The sequence below is a fragment of the Gymnogyps californianus genome, chromosome 1 (genome assembly GCF_018139145.2).
Source record: "Gymnogyps californianus isolate 813 chromosome 1, ASM1813914v2, whole genome shotgun sequence".
NCBI classification, from domain to species: Eukaryota; Metazoa; Chordata; class Aves; order Accipitriformes; family Cathartidae; genus Gymnogyps; species Gymnogyps californianus.
Window position 1 is genome coordinate 187,692,186 of NC_059471.1, and position 19,248 is coordinate 187,711,433.

The following is a 19,248-nucleotide window of genomic DNA, read 5'->3' on the forward strand; positions in this document are numbered from 1 at the left end:
TCAGTTTTCTGAAAGCAATATTAACTCATTGGAGTTAATGCCTCTATTTTGGCAGATGTGCTCATCCAGAAAATAGATAACATAAAATTCAATGACTTTTTCCCACAGCATCAGACAAATTTAAGCCACTCATAACATCAATTTACAGAGAAGTGGCAGACTTATAAATTACTTTAGCGTTATAGGTAACATGAAGCAAACATATGGTGGAAGGTATTTGGAAATGTGTTTATGAGTCCTGTAAAAATGTTATAATAAAGTTCCAAACAGTTTATTCCAAGGTACTTTGTCAATGCTGGTAGATGTTCCTAACTCTTGGGTCAACTTTCAAAAAACCATTCACTAGTATCAATGGATTTCTCAGCTTTCTGGACTGCTTTTGTGCAGTCTTAGTTTTTTGTTTAGCTGATATTAATTTTTTTTTTTATTTTATTTTTAAAAATTAAGTTAAGATGACTCTGTTATTAGCTACAGCAAAACAAAAAAAAATCATATTCTTAAAAATCCTTGAATTGATCATGTGAAAAGCTTTACATTTTATAGGCTGTTTGCTACAGAATTAGACAAAATAATAATTAGTGCATATCCAGAAAAGTAAATATGTTGTTGAAAATAAGTATGAGCAAAAAACCCCATCAACTAATTCTTTCTGGTGACAGATCTTTCCCTCTAACCAGTGGTGTTGTAACCTGTTGACCTATTCTGCGAGCACTGCATGGATCCTCGCTTTGCAGAGCTGCTGCCCACACTTCACTGTGGGCATGCCTTCACTGGTTAATCTTCAGCCTCACTCAGGAATGCAACTCAGTTTTTCAGAGATGTCACGTAAGCTTCTTGCTTCGGGAAAATACAGTAAATGACATTCATAATACTGTGTATGAGACAACTAACAGAAATCAGGAGGTCTTAAGTGTCAGCTCCAATTATAATTAAGGTATCACAGGCTTCCTTAGCATTGCATTAGCTTCATCCATTCTCATGAAGTGACAGATCAGGTGAGGATTCTTGGTATTGGTGTGTGCTAAAGGACACATATTTTGGTTTTTAGTATCCTCTTACCTAAATATAACTAATAATGATAGCACATTCCTAAATACCAAGTCCTAAAAGGATTGTTTTGATAATCTATAAAAAATACTCTATAAAAAACAAGACAGAAAGTTTTGATGATGATTTTTTTACTGAAGCCCATAATTACTATAAAGTTATAGAATATCTTTGCGAATGCCTTGATTTAACAATGACATCTGTTGAAAATATATTGCATAGCTAGATACCTTAGTATAATCTTCACTGATTGAAATATGCATTTCATTTAGAAAATCTTGCCCGTCTCTGGATGTTTGTTTCTGTCCTTGTGCTGCTTTTTGGGTTGATACAAGAGTCTATGGGGATGTACTGTAAGTTAATGAAGCAACCTGGTTTCTTTGGAGTTAGTTCACTAGTATTATATAGGTATTCTACTTCATTTAGTTCAGAATTAGATAACTAAACTTTCCATGATACGGTATATTTATGAAAAGTGGCGCTCTGAATCTCTCCTTACGTCCTATTTGAACTGTGAATCTAAGTCATGTTGAAAGTTGATGGGACAAAAGAATTTTTCCATTCTACAAATTCAAAAGTAAAACCACATACCGTAACAACCACCACTGTTTAAATAGAAGCTTATGAAGATTAGGGAAGTCTTTCCATTATTCTTTCCATTTTAACCTGATTTCAGTCACAATCTCCACATCAGCATAAACTCTAGTGTATTGTATGTTACAATAACAATCGTTTCCAAAGTACTTTGCAGAAATACAGTTTAACAATATGGCACTTCAGTACAGATCAAAAAGTAAAGACAGAAAAAGCTTATCTCATGATGGGAACATAAGAACATCAATAATAATATGAAAGCAAAGGTCTGTCTGCTTGATATTCTGTCTGTGCTGTAAGCAAATGTCAAGGGAAGAATGTGAAAGGGGTCAGGGCATATGATACTTCCCCTAATACTCTTCCACCAAATACTATATTTGCTGTAAGATTCCTGAGGTAGATATGTTTTGTGTAATGTATGTTTCACTTTTTAAAGAAGCAAAGACTTCTTGTTGAACTTCACAGAATTAGTGGAAGGATTTCATCAGATCGCAACCGTTGCCGTTGTGTGACTGGTGGGATAATACTTGATTTCACTTCTCAGTTTTTGAAAATTTCTACCTATGCTTTTTAATTTCCTGTAGAACTTTAAATTGAAAATTGCCTCCAAACAAGATGTTTTCTATAATTGTTTTCTGCCTGAGGCTTAACTGATAAAAACCTGAAATATTTAATGAATGATTAGTAATGCTTTTATAAATAAAGCCTACAATATTTGGTCTGTATTTTATGAATGGGAATGGTGAAGACAGGGTGGTATAGTAAAAATTCACCTCTGTATTCAGTTGGTACTCTCTGCAGATTCTAGATGGCAGCTTATAGTAATTGCAGCAGAGTAAATGAGAAAATCAATTTAGTTTCAGCTGAAATACTTAATTAGCTCACCTGTATCCCTTTGGCCTACCTTTGATAAATCCCCTCCTAACGGTTTTTGTTCATTCCTCCTCAAAAGCTTTGTCAAAGTCTTGGGCTCTAAAAGAACCTTGCTCTTACTGAATGCTAAGTTGTCACCCTTATATTCATTTAGCTTGTTTTTTTAATTTCATTTATGCTTCCAGGGTCCTTTACAAGTGCCTTTTGCTTTGCCAAATTCAGTGCATATATCAAAGAGGTGGTGGTATTCTGGAAGTACACAGGGATTTAAAACATGAAAGTGTCTGTAATTGTACAGGCTTAAAAAAAGAAAAACAAATAGAGTATCTGAATTCTGCAACTCAGAAGTGCAGAAGAACTTCCTGGAAAGAGTGGTGGTAATGTGTCCATGACACATGAGCAGGCTGAGGACCTAGCTGGGTCAAGGAGATCAATGCTGGACAGCTATCTATCGTTCACTCTAACAGCTCAAAATTACTACATTAGACGTTAAGTTCTCATCTCCTCTTAGTTATGCAGTTCCATAAGTCTAACCACTTCTCAATCTGACCTGAGCTACCCAAGTCTACCTTACCAGTTTACCAGAAACTATGCAGAAAATGCCAGCTATTTGTGGTCTTTATGATGGCAATACTCCTGAGGGTACCAGCTTGTCCATTCTCTGAAATCCTGTTGTGAAAAAGACTCAAATCGAGAATCAAGGCTGCATTTTCTTTAGCAGAACATGTGAAGCAGGATAAGACTTGTCAGGCATCTCTAAATAAAACTTCTTCACCTTTTGGAGTAAAACACAGAGATATGAAAGGAAAGATGAATAATTTAAGGTAGATACATCTTAAAGATGGAATGTCTCATCTTAAAAGCCTCTTTGGGTTATTACAGCTGGAAGTCTCATCAATCATCAAAATGAAGAGTGAGGCTGTAAAAGTAAGTACCCAAATCCAAGGAAAGAGAAGAAACAATTCTCAATGGAGACATGCATTTTTTTAACAGTGTGCAAAAAATCATGACAGACACTGTTCTGTTTTTACCCCTGTTGGACAGCTTTTGCCCCATTCCCTCTTTTTACTTTGATCAACAAGATTTACTTTTCTTCAGAGATGCATTTGAAGAGTGCAACTTACTAAAAATTACGGTAATAGTTTGATACCCAAAACTATGAAAAAAGACCATGTGGCCTCTAAACATATGAAATTAATTTACTTATGTAGTCTCTATTTTTTTGAATAATTTTAGAGAAATATAAACTTTTGTTGTTGTTTAAATATGAATACTAGTTAAATGATGCAGAACAAAACAGACTTATTTGAAAGATAGCAAAGGAAGCAATATTTACAGTACCGAATTAGAAGTATTTATAGTATAAATACTGTCTATTGTAGGTCTTTACTGTAGACATAAAGCTGTCTGTTGTAGATAGCTGTGCACTATAGACAGAAATTAACATCTTCGTTGTAGTTCCATAAAAAAACCTATTTGTATAATTTTACTGTTTATTTACCATCCTTAAAATTTTCCCTTTCTGGAAAAGTCAGTCCTCAATGACATTAAAAATAGTAAAGTAGGAGTCTCTGTACACCTAATAACATAAAAGCAAGAGGATATAAATTTTTCCATTGACTATATTAAGACTATGGAGTTCTTTGTCCAGGATGCTGTTGGGAGACATGCAATGAGAAAGATTAAAAGGGGTATTAAAAGCTTATAATGATACTGAGACTTTCCAGAGTCATAACACATAATATCATATCTGTTTCAGACTTTAAATTAAACTTAAACTGGATCAGGACAAAAATTCATGCGGACATATTTTGCCATAGTGCCCTACTGGTTTTGGGTGGTGATGGGGGAGGATGTTTTTCTGAACATTTTCTATTGCCCCTTGAAGGAGACAAGATATTGAATTAAACAGAGGGTAGGTAATCCAGCACAAAATTATTTACTGAAGGCGGTTTAAATTTGAAAGTAATGAACTAAGTTAGATGGCGAAGAGTTCTGCATAATGAAACACTCTCAGGTGATGCTAGTAACCTAGAGGGAAGTCCCACCAGATCTCAGCTCAGGTAGGTGTTCCCACAGGCCTTCCCAGCTACAGGAACTTGTGCTGGGGAATAGATTCATATTGCTGAACTCTGTACAAAAAAAAAAAAGTGTTTCTTCCTTTCATGGCTCCGGAGAGAGAACTAAAAACATAGTTTCCTGGCATGTGTTGTATAGGAGAGAGAAAACCTGAAATATGCTAACAACTATCTTGTATGTAAGAAGTATTGCTAGATCACTCCACCAATTAAATTCCATAAAAAAATTATTCATATTTAACACAATTCTGTTCATAAAGTCCATTAACATTATGAGACAAGAAGAGACACACATCCAGCCAGGTCTCACAGCCACTAATGTTTAATTAGGTGTTTATTAGATAATCCATCTTTTATGGGATGTTCTCAATATTTAGATTTGACAGGCTATTATTCTAATGGTTAGTAGATTACTTTGGCTATTAAGTTGTTTTAGAATTAAATTTAGGATCTATCACTAATGGGTTTATATGACAAAGTGGGCAAGATATGCATGTTTAAAGACTATTAAGCTAGAATTAAAGATTTCTCATTGCTTGCAGTACACTTTGGATCAGAACTTTGGAAAACAGGTTTATGCTGGTTTCTATAAGCATGTGATAAAATAGGAAATCAAGCATATAATGTTTGACATTTTTGACATTTCTGAGAAATTTTATCAGAAAATTTATTATAATCTTACTATGTAGGGTATTGTTCTATTGATGGAGTTAATATCACTTTTCAGAAAAGGAAAAAGAAAGAAAAAGGGATTTAGGCAATATTTCAAGGTGTGTCAGTTCCAAGAAATTAGATGCCAGATCTCCTAACTGTTAGTTTCTTGCTCTTCCCACCACACTGCAGTGCATCCTGTTATGTGTTACTATGAACAGTGTTAATCACTACATACATTTTTCAGTAGAGATGAGAATAACCTGTCGCTCTCATATGATGTGACAACTAATAATATGTCCAAATATGACTTCATTAACAAAAAATAATATATTTTAACAAAGGGAAGAAAATGTCTATGTAGCCCAATGGGTGAGCAGGATGGAAACATGTCAGTTTCTGTTGTTAATGGAAGATAAAAGAGTGTTCTGGGCTACCACTTCTGGCTACTTTTGGCCGCCTGTGATTCCCATGCTACAGTCATGCAAAACTCTATAAATCAATGATAGCCTTCAAGTGGTTAGAACATGATCTAAGTCAGATCATCTAGGTCGGATCATCTGCTGGTAAAGTTTTTTTAATGAATGCATTACTGCTCATGTTGCAATAGATAAACCAAAGAACAAGGACATCTAATTTAAAAAGCATATTAAAGAATGTCTCTGGTTTTCCAGTCCACAAGCGAAGAAGCTACATCCTAATAAAAGATCAAATGAAACTTAAAATATCTTTTCTGCATGCTCTTGAAACAAATTTCCTTCTGTTTCTTGAGACTGTTACCCATTCTTTTTCCTAGCTCTGTGTCTCCTAAGCTAAAGGAAAGTCACAATAACCCAATTAGTTATTAACAAAACCAGTATTGTAAGTGATGCATTTTGTAGTCAACCAGTTATGACAATGTTAAACATCACAAACAAAAGAACACACTAACATTGTCCTTGAAAATGGGAAAAAAAGGCAAAACATGGAATTCATTATCTTTCTCCTGGGGCAAGCAAAGTTAATGTATCTGTCAATCATTTTAAAACAATGACCACTGTACAGTCTCCCTAGGCAAATTTTTAATTTATATGCAATTATATTACAGATGTACTTTCCATATCTTACATAAATAAGTTGCTAATATCTCCCAAGATTTTAACAAATTACAGAAAGATTCTTTTATTAATAATTCTGTTATGATTTAATGGTTCTGCTTGTCATCAGGTCATAGTTTTTGCTGTATTCCCTTAAGGAACCAATGTTGTACAAATTCTAAGTAAATTAGTTTAAATGAAAACAAATTAACAGTGAATCATGCAAACTGACCTTTACCTGTTAGTTGTAATGCAAGATTGTTAGCTGTAAGTCAGTAAATACTGCAGGATAAATGATTAATTTAGGCTTTAGTCACATTAGTGTGAAATAAATTTTAATTCAGCAAAATATCCTGAGTGGATTTCCTCATATGAATATTATAAGTGGAAAGGAGACATATGAAAGTCAAGGAGTGGAGAAGGACATGTCCTGGAAAGGGTGGAAGAGATATAGGGCAGAACAAAACTGCCATACACAAGTTTGCACAGGCATATATGATCTTTAGGGGACACGAATACACACCTCTAAAGCTTCTATTTGTAGACAATCAGTGATTCTGTTACAATAACACTACATTGGATTAGCTAGCTACTACTACTGTCGGGCACTTTGTGACTACTCTGTCAAAGATGGCATACCCTAAAAATCACAGGCATTTCTGACTTTGAAATATGCCCCTAGAAGCTGCGAGTCCTATATGTGGCAGACAGACAAAGTGGCCAAGTGCTTTATTGGTTAACAGTGAATTGTGCCTCTGGAAGACAACAACAGTTATCAGTGGTACAGGAAAAATACAGGAGATTTTAGATGCTGGATATACGTCTTTTTGAAAAGAAAATAGCCATGTCGTGTGAAGATGCTAAGCATGTTTATAATAGATATGGAGAAGTGAAAGGCACAGAGACATTTAAATAATAAAAAAGCAAGCCATGTTCACTACAGCTTATTAATGTTTTACATCAATGATGTTATGAGATTCCTGGTGTGGAAGACATGAGTCTGGACTGCAGCAAGTGGGATGAGCTGGGGTTTAGCTGGAAAGCAGAGCTGAAGCTCAGCAGTTTTGGATGGAAGCTTTTGGCGCAGGTAAACAAGTGGGGCCATCTTTTCATGTCCTGTCTTACTGTGCAAAGAGGACAAGAGCTTCCCTCTTTCTGCTTAGATAAGTTAAAAAATCTACTAGTTCTATGGAACATTAGCTTTTGATGTTTTGTGCTCTACAAATCAGAGACCTGATTATGAAGAAGGTCCATAGGTGCTATGATAAATAATAAACAAACAGTAATAGCAGAAAGAATGATGATAACATAATATCAAAAAGCTATTTTCTTCTAGGATTTAGGAGAGAGTGTAAGTTCATATCTGTCAGTAGAGAAGACTGTTTTTCAAAACAAATAACTCTGTTGTAACAAAAATTTGCCTTTGTGCCAGGTAAATTTTCTTCTGTGCTACTAGATGTGCTGTTGTAATCTATTAGGCTGGCAATTCTGAGTAAATTTATGATGTACCTGAGAGAACTGATTTGTTATTCAAACACACTTAAGACTTCCTTTTCTGTGATTTTGGGATTACAAGGTGTTCCCCAAAATGTGGTAGGGCATAGTTCTGAAAAAATAAGGCAATGAAAGAAGATACTTATTTCATTTTTCTAGCCTATGCATTTCTTCTGACAGTATAGTCAGAATAAGTTTTTCTCTTAGTCTATATGTCCATACTACTGACATTTTCACTGTTTTTGCTAGGGAGACTTCCATGACATTTTTCATCTTCACCTGATCATGTTTTTTCCATTTTTCATCTGGTACTGCCTTTTTTACATTTGATTCATACTCATAGGCTCCAAAGATCTCGTAAGTAAGATCTCTTGCTCGTTACAATACACAGCTTTCAATAGAGCACACATCGTTGTGCTATTCCCTAAAAATCAGTGCTGATTAACCTGGTCATATTTGCATGTCTAACTATTTCTCTATGTATAATTCTAATTATAGTTTTTCAGAGTCACTGAGAAAACCTGCCTTTCATTTCCTCTACAGTACTTAGCACGTCAGACTCAAGGTCCAAAGAAAGCCATTTACTGGATTAAACCAAGAGGGTGGCTATTTAAATCATCTTCTGCTTAATAATTAAGAAGTTTTGAGTTCAGCCCATCCCAAGACATGAGTATACTTCCTTATGTGCTGTTTTAGTTGATGACAATGGATAGGCATTTCAATGTCAGAAGCTTTAGAAATATCTTGTGTATGTCCAGACCACAACTGTGGCTATGGAATGTGGCTTGGACAAAGAATTACACTATATATTCTTTATGCACGTTCATCCACACACATATGCACATGACATCTACACAGTGTATGTAAAAAGGGTACCTTATAAAAACCTTGGCTTGGAAAATTATGTCTGAACAGCAGGCATTTAGTCATGATAAGATTGAGAGCTGACCTCTCAAACACAGCAAGTACCTGGGCCTGTTTTGTCCATTATGAAGTTTGTGCTGAGAATAATTTGAACAGTCTGACAGTTACCTATTCTTAGTCCTTCTAGGATACATTTAACAGACAGCGTTAGTAGTGGAAGAAACAGGTCCAGGAATTTGCTGATTGACATGTCAGCTGTCACTCCTGACATATTATTGGTCACTTACACTCATTATTAGGTTTCAGCTGCTATGATGAAAAAACAGATATATGAAGGTCTACCATAGTTCTTCCCTTGCCTTATTTAACTTTACAAAGTCACGAGACTAAGTAATTGAAAGGTAACTGTGTAGTACTTTTTATGTCCTTCAAGTAAGTGGAAAACAATTTCATAGTTCCTGAGACTCCATAAAAACCAAACAGAACAGATTCCTCCAAACACCTGAATATTTTCATGTTAGGCAGGTCAAGTCACCACTGGATTTCTATCAGCCTAAGACACTGCAGTGAGATATTTTGCAAGATGATTTAGCAAACTATGAGAGGTAACACTTACTTTTTCCTCCTCTGATTGTTGTCCACAAGACATTTTCATAAGATGGACTGTATTAACTTTTGTGCTTTCTTCTTTCTTCTAACAACTCTAACCTCAACGCTACTGTTCCTGGATTGCATAATATCAAACAACTCCAATACAAATAAAAATCCATCATTAGCAATTCATCTTTACCAACATACTTTGAACTAGCCTAAAGTAATGCTAGATGACAGCAGGAAGATGTTGAGAGTAAAATTAAAAACAGTTGAGGTATACAACTGCTGTTCAGAGTCTTGAAACTAGAGAACGTGATTTTATCCCACTCATTATTCCTTTTCCTTGCTAGGAAAGAAATTATTCCCCTCAGAAAATGGTGAACTGTACCTACAGCATTGCTATTTCTTTATAGTGATATCTCCAAACAATGCAGTCTATACTTGTATGAGTTAAATTCATTATCATTAAGCTAAATGCCCTTGCTTTCTAAACCCCTTATTTTCCAACTGGCATGCCCATGTATTCCCTTAAAATCTATTTATTGTTATTATAGAAGCCTAAACACAGTCTGAACAAATAACTGAATATCTGTCCCAGTTTTTCAGATAACCTGCTAGACTAAGGTTTAATTAATGTCATGTGATTCACAACAGCCTTTTTGCACCTGAATTCCTAAGCTGGCAAGACAGCTCTCTCAAATACTGGCAGTGTGTATCAGGGTGCAGGGAGGGTTGGTGGATCCCCATGGGCTGGGTTCTGGGAATTGCAGGAGCTGCCTGTGGGGCAGACGGGGACTGATGGCCCCAGACTGAGTTGAAATGGGTTCCTGGGCTATGGGCGGGAGTGGGAGAAGGCTCGGGGAAGGCTCTAGGGGAGGGTGGACTACAAAGGCCTAAGTAAAAGGTCTGATCTACTCAACTACTGTTGTCCCACAGTGGCTAAAACACTCACCCTCAAAATGGAAGAATTAGTGTCACTCTAATTTCTGGCAGCAGAGATTTTAGACTTATTTCCTGAAAATACTAGACTGCATTGTGTTTTCAAGTGCACACTCTCTTACTGATGCAATGGCATCCGTACTACCAGCTACCGTGGATGACCTCTTCTGCCAATGGTTCTTTTCAGTATTATAGTGATTTTTCCCCTTGTCAAAGGTATACAGTGAATTCACCCTAAATTTGTTAATAGTTCTGGGAACAAACCCAGTAATTTTCATGGATTCAGTTTTTCCTTAGGAAGTCCACCAACTATTAATTATATTCTTTTGTTTCTTAGCAATGGAGTACAATAGAGATGTATCTTGTATTCAGGTGTCATAATCAAGTTTCAGTACATTTGACTTGAGAAAGCTCAGAAAACTCTAGTAACTATTTTTAGGTTCTCACTGCAAATGAATGGAAGGCAGTGGAAATAACCCTACTGACAGCAATGATCCATGAATCCACTTCTAGAAAGAAAGATAAGGTTTTATTTTTCTTCTCTTTTTTTCTTAGACACATAAATAGGTTAAGCATATTTGAACTATTCATAGATTAATGAGTAAACAATCATATTATATAATAGGACAAATAATGGACTTTTTCTGAATGTTTGTATGGCTGATGAGTATCTTGCTTAGAAAAAAATTCAAGAGGAAATTTGAGCAATTTTTGAAGCTTATTAAAGCACTCTATAAATAGCCTGACTCTTCACTATTTTCTGTCAATTCTTTCTTTCTTTTCTTTATTTCTTACAGTCAACTTCACTTAGTGACTGAAAACAGTAAAAGAAACATTCCCAAAATAAAAAAAAATGTTATAGTTAATTTCTTTTAAGATAGTACAATTTTCATGTTAACACTACAATGTTATACAAGAAAATAACTATTGTCTCAATCTGAATTCATATCTACTGGTATAAAATTGCATTAGTATTCTTTTCTGTAGTGATTACATTGACTCTGGGTGGGGAGAAATGTGTCTTTTTCTGTTTTTGTCAATCTAAACCTTTAACGACTTTATGTCAGAAGAATGTCAGACAACGAGGGGTTGTGGAAAATAAAAAGTTTTATGGCAGCTTTCATTTTCTTTCAACCTTTCATTATATTTCCATGTCTCTGTTATTTCATAGAATCATAGAATGGTTTGAGTTGGAAGGGACCTTAAAGATCATCTAGTTTCAACCCCACTGCCATGGGCAGGGACACCTTCAACTAGACCAGGTTGCTCAAAGCCCCATCCAACCTGGCCTTGAACACTTCCAGGGATGGGGCATCCACAGTTTCTCTGGACAACCTGTTCCTGTGCCTCACCACCCTCATCATAAAAAATTTCTTTCTTATATCTAATCTAAATCTGCCCTCTTTCAGTTTAAAGCTATTACCCCTTGTCCTGTCATTACACACTCTGGTAAAAAGTTTGTCTCCATCTTTCTTATAAGCCCCCTTTAAGCATTGAAATGCCACAATAAGGTCTCCCCAGAACCTTCTCTTCTCCAGGCTGAAAAACCCCAACTCTCTCAGCCTCTCTCTGTAGGAGAGATGTTCCATCCCTCTGATTATTTTTGTGGCTCTCCTCTGGACCTGCTCTAACAGGTCCATGTCTTTCTTGTGCTGGGGGCCCCAGAGCTGGAAGTAGCTTTTGATGTAGCCCAGGATACAATTGGCTTTCTGGGCTGCAGGAATATGTTGCCAGCTCATTTCTTATTTTTCATCTACCAATACCCTCAAGTCCTTCTCCACAGCCCTGCTCTCAATCCACTTGTCACTCAGTCTGTACTCATACTGGTGATTGCCCTGACCCAAGTGCTGGACCTTGCACTTGGCCTTGTTGAACTTCATGAGGTTCCCACTCGTCAAGCCTGTCAAGGTCCCTCTGGATGGCATCCCTTCCCTCTTGCAAATCAACTGCACTACTCAGCTTGGTGTCATCCATGAACTTGCTGAGGGTGCAGTGTTTATGTCATTAATAAAGACATTGAACAGTACCGGTCCCAGTACGGACCCCTGAGGGACACCACGTGTTACTGATCTCCATTTGGACATAGAGCCATTGACTGCAACTCTTTGGATGCAGCCATCCAGCCAATTCCTTATCCATCACATAGTCCATCCATCAGATCTATATGTCTCCAATTTAGAGACAAGGACGTTGTGTGGGACCGTGTCAAAGGCCTTACAGAAGTCAAGGTAGATGACATCAGTTGCTACTCCCTTATCCACTAATGCAGTTACTCCATCACAGAAGGCCACCAGATTAGTCAAGTATGATTTGCCCTTAGTGAAGTCCTGTTGGCTGTCTCTAGTCACCTCCCTGTCATCCACATGCCTTGACATAGCTTCCAGGAGGATCTGTTCCATGATTTTACTGGGCAAAGAGGGGAGGCTGATTGGTTGGTAAGTCCCAGGGTCCTCTGGGACCTATTTAAAAATAGGTGTGACGTTTCCCTCTTTCCAGACACTGGGGACTTTGCCTGACTGCCATGACTTTTAAAGTATGATGGAAAGCGGCTTAGAGACTACATCTGCCAGTTCCCTCAGGACTCTGGGATGCATCTCATCAAGTCCCATGGACTTGTATATGTTCAGGTTCCTCAGATGGTCTCAAACTTGATCTTCTTCTATGGCGGCTGGGATTTCATTCCCCCTAGTCCCTGCCTTAGGACTTGAGAGATGTGGGAAGAGCAATTGCCAGTGAAAACTGAGACAGAAAAGTTGTTGAGTACCTCAGCCTTCTCCATGTCAGCTGTCAACAAATTCCTTGTCACTAAGTCAGCCAATCTGCCAGAGAAGATTCTCCTTCCTCTTCTAGACAGGTAGATCCCATCCCTCCCCAGTAATCTGTATTTGTTGAAGAACGTCCCATGACTATAGAAGACAAAGCCCTGGCGACAACACTAGCCATGAAGCCAGGTGTTGATCTGCATGATGAGTTGACTTCTGCCCACACCCCTGGCTCTGACTGGAAAGATAGAAGAGAAGATCACTTGGGCCCCTGTCCTCTTCACTTTTGCCCCCAGGGCGCTGAGCCCTGCTTAATCTTGCCCAGGTTATGCTGTACCATGTCATTGGTGCCTGCACAGAGAAGAAGTAGGGGATAGTAGTCTGTGCTTCTTACCAGTTGTGGTAGTCTCTCTGTGACATCCTAGATCTTGGCTCCTGGCAAGCAGCAAACTTCCCTTGACTGTATATCAGGCTGGCAGAAGGGTGCCTCAGTGACTGTCAGCAGAAAGTCGCCCACTACTAACACTTACTGCTTCCTTTTGCACCTTTGGTTTCTCCCTGTAAGTCTTGCTCGTCAGCTTAATCCACTGCCAAGACTTTGTATCTGTTGCTGGTTGGTACATAATGGGGTGAAGTGATATCCTGTTGCCATGAGTTACCGGTGACCATGGTGCCTCATTCTCCAAGGTGCTGTCTATTCGCTGTTGACACTCTTTGTCTGGTAGTCTTTGGAGGTCAGTGCCACAGGGCCCTAATTTTTCCTCTTGCAATGCCTCGAATAATACTCTAGTTCCTGTTCCCTCTCCCTAATACAGCATAACCTACTGACGTCCTCCTGCAGCTCCTCCACCTGCTGCCTGAGTGACTCCACCAGAGAACACCTTGCACAGGTGGAGCTTCCACCCTCCTCCACCCAGGAGTGTGGGGCACAGACTTTACAGCCCTCCACCAAGACAGCAGCTTCCCTGAAAGGAAGCTCTGTCTGGGTGGCCACCTCCACTTGTCCCAGGCCAGCCTGGCTGGGTAGATGGTTCCCGGCTGCTGCAGAGCACAGCCCTCGCCTGCTCTCTGCTACTGTGCTTCTGACAATCTCAAAGCACTGCCTAATAAGCCCTTCTAATTCCCTGGAGACCTCAAGCTGCTGGGTAGGCTTGCACAGCCAACAGCTAGCTGAGGTGACTGTTGGGGCAGCAGCCTAAGCCTGTGGGTGAGCAGAGCAGGCAGGAACCTGACAACTGGTGGAGAGCGCTGCCGTTCTCACACCCTCCTGCACAAACTGCCATGCTGCTCCCCTCAGGCTCTGCTCCCTGTTTGCTCACCCTGGTCACAGCACTCCCTAGGAACTGATTATACGTGGCTTCCAGTGGTAACTGGCTGCAGGGACCGCTGGCACCACCCAACGGTCACCCATCTCTCTCCCCTCTTGCCTGCTGTCTGGTCTCTCCATACACACAGCCCAAGGGTGCTGGGGGGCCAGAAACCCCCTCAGATTCTCCCCGGGGACCTCACAAGCCTTGGACTCTTCTCAGCACATGGCAACAACTGCTGCTGCTGCGGCTGCTGCCACTGCTAGTGTTGGCTTCCCCACATGATAACCTGTGTATTTCACAGGTTATTAACATTAATGCATTTGATAGATTCCCTATGCTGAAATTAACTTGTTCTATTTCAGCATCAGTTGTGGGGATGCTTGAAAGTGTCTATTATGACTTGATTCTGACCTTACAGTAACCTCTTACTCGCTGGAAGCCTGAAGTCATGTTGATTCTTATAAGTCTCCATCACAGCTACTGAGACACAAATGGAAAGGGGACTCTTTTCACCAGGAAAAACTATTTTTAAAATAAATTATATATTTTATCAACATTTTTTCCACAGTAACATATAGGGACCCTAAACCATGAACTGTATTGAACAAACATGAACTAGACTGAGTAGGCGCAGAAAAGAAAGACAATCTGCAGTGTCTGAAATTGGAGTCACACCTCTCAGGGCTGAGAGTAATGCCTTTTAATGTGGTTCATTTGTATGTAATGGAGACTTGACTCTGATCTGTGCTCCCAGGGCAACCATTAGGCAGACAGTAAATCCCAGCCAACATAAGTTTGGCTACTTGGGCTCTGCAGTTTGGTTTTCTATGTTTTAGCATTAATTCATTTCTTGTAATTATTTTCAAATGAAGGTTGGAAAGGGGGTGCTAATGTGTATTTTGTACATACTGAAGCATCTGAATCAACATTAAAATGAGGTCACATCTGGGTTCTGACACAAATAATGAGGTTTGTCTTATTTGACAGTCTTTCTGGCTCTTCTCCATGTTCTGGTTTTATTATGAAACGTGTAATATTTTGTGACTGCATTTTTTAACAAAAGCAGGTGCAAAGTGTATGAATCTGCTCAATAGATAAAATTTTGCCATTTCTGACCAACAGATGGAAGCTGTTGATTAAAATAGAGTCACTTTTCAATGTTAATTGGACTGAGATCACACTGTATAATAGACTTCGGCTTTAAAAAGGCTTCATACTGAAGTAGATTTTGGACACTGCATTTTTCATTACTGTATAATTGAACCTATAAATTACTGCCTCAAAATGCACAACAGTTCCCAAAAGAGCATCATAAATTTAGTATCTTATACTCAAAACTTGCGAGGATGAAACAGGTGCTCATCACATTTTTCTAAAACTTTGGTTCCTTTCTCATTTTCCTCATGGAGGAATGAGGAGGTGGAGTCAGCTGAGGATATTTAGTTTGTATGTACTTTCGTATCCCACCACTGTGCACATCTATCTGAGTTTTCGTTTGGTTAAGATACAGTTATCCTCGCCTTTTCAGGAAAATGTTCTGAAGAACCACTTCTAATGAAAAATTATTGATTGTGGAAATACTAAACCATGAACTAAGGTTATGAAAAAATATGTCCATGATACTATAACTTAAACATGTCAAAGTTCTCTGTATCTGAAAAGAAGAATTTTTGAGGTGCTGAGGGAGCTATAGAATTTAACTACTAAACTGTTGCTTCTTTTTTTTTCTGAAAGGAAATCTTGTATCCTATCTTTGTAGCATAGAAAATTATGCTCAGGTTTAAGGTTTAAGGAAGTTTAAATGCTGTAGATGAAAAATTAACATATGATAATTCATTTGCTAGTTCTGCATGGAAAAATTCTCTAAATGAACTCCATTATACCTTCCTCCCTTTCAGATGATACCGTCCTTAGTAGATGCAAAGGACTGAACATCAGCTTGTGGCCTAGCATAATTTTATTATGGAATATTGTTATGAAATTCTGTCTTCAACTAACCTGGTACAGTGTTATTTTTGCTGTAATTACACTTTCATTTTCTTTCCATTGACACCTATGTCCTGGTTTCGGCTGGGACAGAGTTAACTCTCTGTTTTGGTTTTTTTTTTTTGAGATAACAGTTTAATAACTAAAGTAAAAATAAAATACACTACTAACTAAGAATAATAATAATTGTAATGAAAAGGAATTTAAAAAAAAAAAAAAGAAATAACACCCAAGAAAAGACAAGTGATGCACAATGCAATTGCTCACCACCCACTGACCAATGCCAGAGCCGCGATCTGCCCCTCCTGGCCAACTCCCCCTGTTTATATACTGGGCATGACATTCCATGGTATGGAATACCGCTTTGGCTAGTTCAGGTCAGCTCCCCTGGCTCTGCTCCCTCCCAGCTTCTTGCACAGCTGCTTGCTGGCAGAGCATGGGAAACTGGAAAGTCCTTGGCTTAAGATAAGCGCTACTTAGCAACAACTAAAACATCAGAGTGTTATCAACATTATTCTCACACTAAATCCAAAACACAGCACTGTACCAGCTACTAAGAAGAGAGTTAACTCTGTCTCAGCCAAAACCAGGACAACCTATCAGATCGGGGGAATTATTTTCTTAAGGTGGCTATCTTGAACATCTGGACAACTGAATGACTTGGCCTACAAAACCTGTTACACATGAAAAGCGATCTAAAAGGCCTTCTCATAGATGTTGGGCCATAATCCTACTTCTAGATATTTAACTGTGAAACACAGAGGGAATCTTAGGGAAAATTTATGAGGATGCCAGAAAACATAAATGAAACTCTTTGCTTACAGCATATTAGTCAGAGCTTCAACTAATATAATTGGTTTAATTCTACTGTACTTAATGGAACTATGTTGATTTGTACCATCTCCGAAGAACAAAGTCTTGAGAAACTAGGAGATTGATTCTGAATGTGAGGGTTGATAAAGTAGCTGAAATGTTCTACACCATGACAAATATCTTTGGTACCCAAAAAGAAAGAATTATAAATTAAAAAACTTTCAGCTACAAGTCTAAAAAAAGTGTATCCAACCATGAATCTCACCTTCATGGTTCTATTTTTTTTTTCCTAAACCATACCATGAAAATCAGCAAATTTCAGTATAAGGGAAAAAACAACAACAACAAAAGTTTATTTTACTGTACAGAATAAGTAATCATAACTATTATTAAATGTTAATTGATTATTTCAATCAGAGAAATGTGAACATTTTCTCTATTTTAACTTAACTGTAAATATTTACAAATTGCAATTTGGTGAAAAATTACCATGACATTTTTCTCACCCACAGTATTGTGCTTCATGTCATATCAAAACATGTGAAATTATATTTTACTGAAATCCCAGAGAAATGGAAAAAAAAAAAAATCTGGCAATGGAATTACCATAGTAATCTTTTCAATAATTTTAATGTAAAGCTTCTTATCTGAAAAAGAATGTCATCGAAAAAGCAAGTTAGCTGAGAGAACTGCAAAGCTGAATGGTTCCAAGGTGAAACCGAAAATGAGATGAGGTACTTATCGGATAAAAGGCACCTACATTTCTGCTTATAAATGTATTGCACATCATTTCAAGTATAAATTTATAAAATAAGAATTTAGGGGTTGCTTTTTAAGAGTGATCAATCTTTTTGTAGACATGCTGTGCAAAGGTACTTTGGCGTCATGCAAAACCTTTAAACATTTGAACAGAAGTACAGGAAAATACCCACATCAGAATTTTTAGCTCACCTGAGAAATGAGCAACTAGGATTCAGAAACTTCTTCTAATTAATTTTTATGTATATAAAGAACAGTTTGATGTGGAGAAACACGGCCAGTGGAATAACTAATGTTATGATAATCTCACTCAAATGGGTTGTGGAATATGGAAATTCTGAATTAGAGAGTACAAAACCTTGTTCTTTGTTCTTGTGCATTTTGGAGGAATATCAGAATCATTGCATTGTCTGCTTTTGACCAAATTCTAGCCTGAAAACTTATACATAGATTTATTTATCTGTATGTATACTTTTATATGTATATGTAAACATACTTCCACACAAATATTCATTTTGTTCAATCAAAAAAAAGGGTTCCATGAATCTTGCCCTATTTTTTGAACTAAAATTGCCATTAAATCTAGAAAATTTTCTGAAGAAGAAATAAATAAAGGAATGGATGCTGGATCTTTGGACACATTCATCCTTCCATTCTTTTTGTTTCTAGCCCTGGGCTCTTTGTAACTTGAACAATACCTGTAGGGTACATGCTTGCTTCCAGGCAGTTTACACTGATTAATGTTCGAATGTGTTAAGCAACCTCTTCCACCAGTACTCTCCAGACCTAAATTGTTAATGCGGAAAAAAATCAATAATGAAAGTAGTCTGAAATAAGCAGCATAATTGTATTTCATATGAAATTTGATTTATATCTTTGATAAAAGAATTTGAGAGGTTTAAATTAGTCATGGATTCTTGTGTGTGTTGAAAATTACGCGAAATATTTAAATTGACTGGAACACCTGGGGTTAAATCTACAGAAGGACAAAAGTGTCATGGTACTTAGCAATGCAGCAATTATTTAAGCTAGATACAGACCACTTTATAAAACATTTGGGACAGTCACATAAAGGAACTAACAGCAAACACAGTATTGAATGAATAGCCACTAACATAGATTATAAAAAATGCCAAGTGGAGGACTTTGGCTCAGCCTCTGACACTCTTGTGGCTGTAGACGACTCACTCGACAGAGCAGAGAGGGAAACACCATCTTGAAGAGAGAGGTGAAATTCCCAGTTAAAAGGGGACTTATCACCAGCACAATAGGTCAATGCACTAGACTTACTGCTGGTGTGCTGCTCAGTTACACTGCATGCTCAGAACAGTCTCACTTAATTACATGCCCTGAGTGCACTAGGGCATTATGTTGTCAGATGTGAAGTAGAGTTGCCCTGCAGATAACT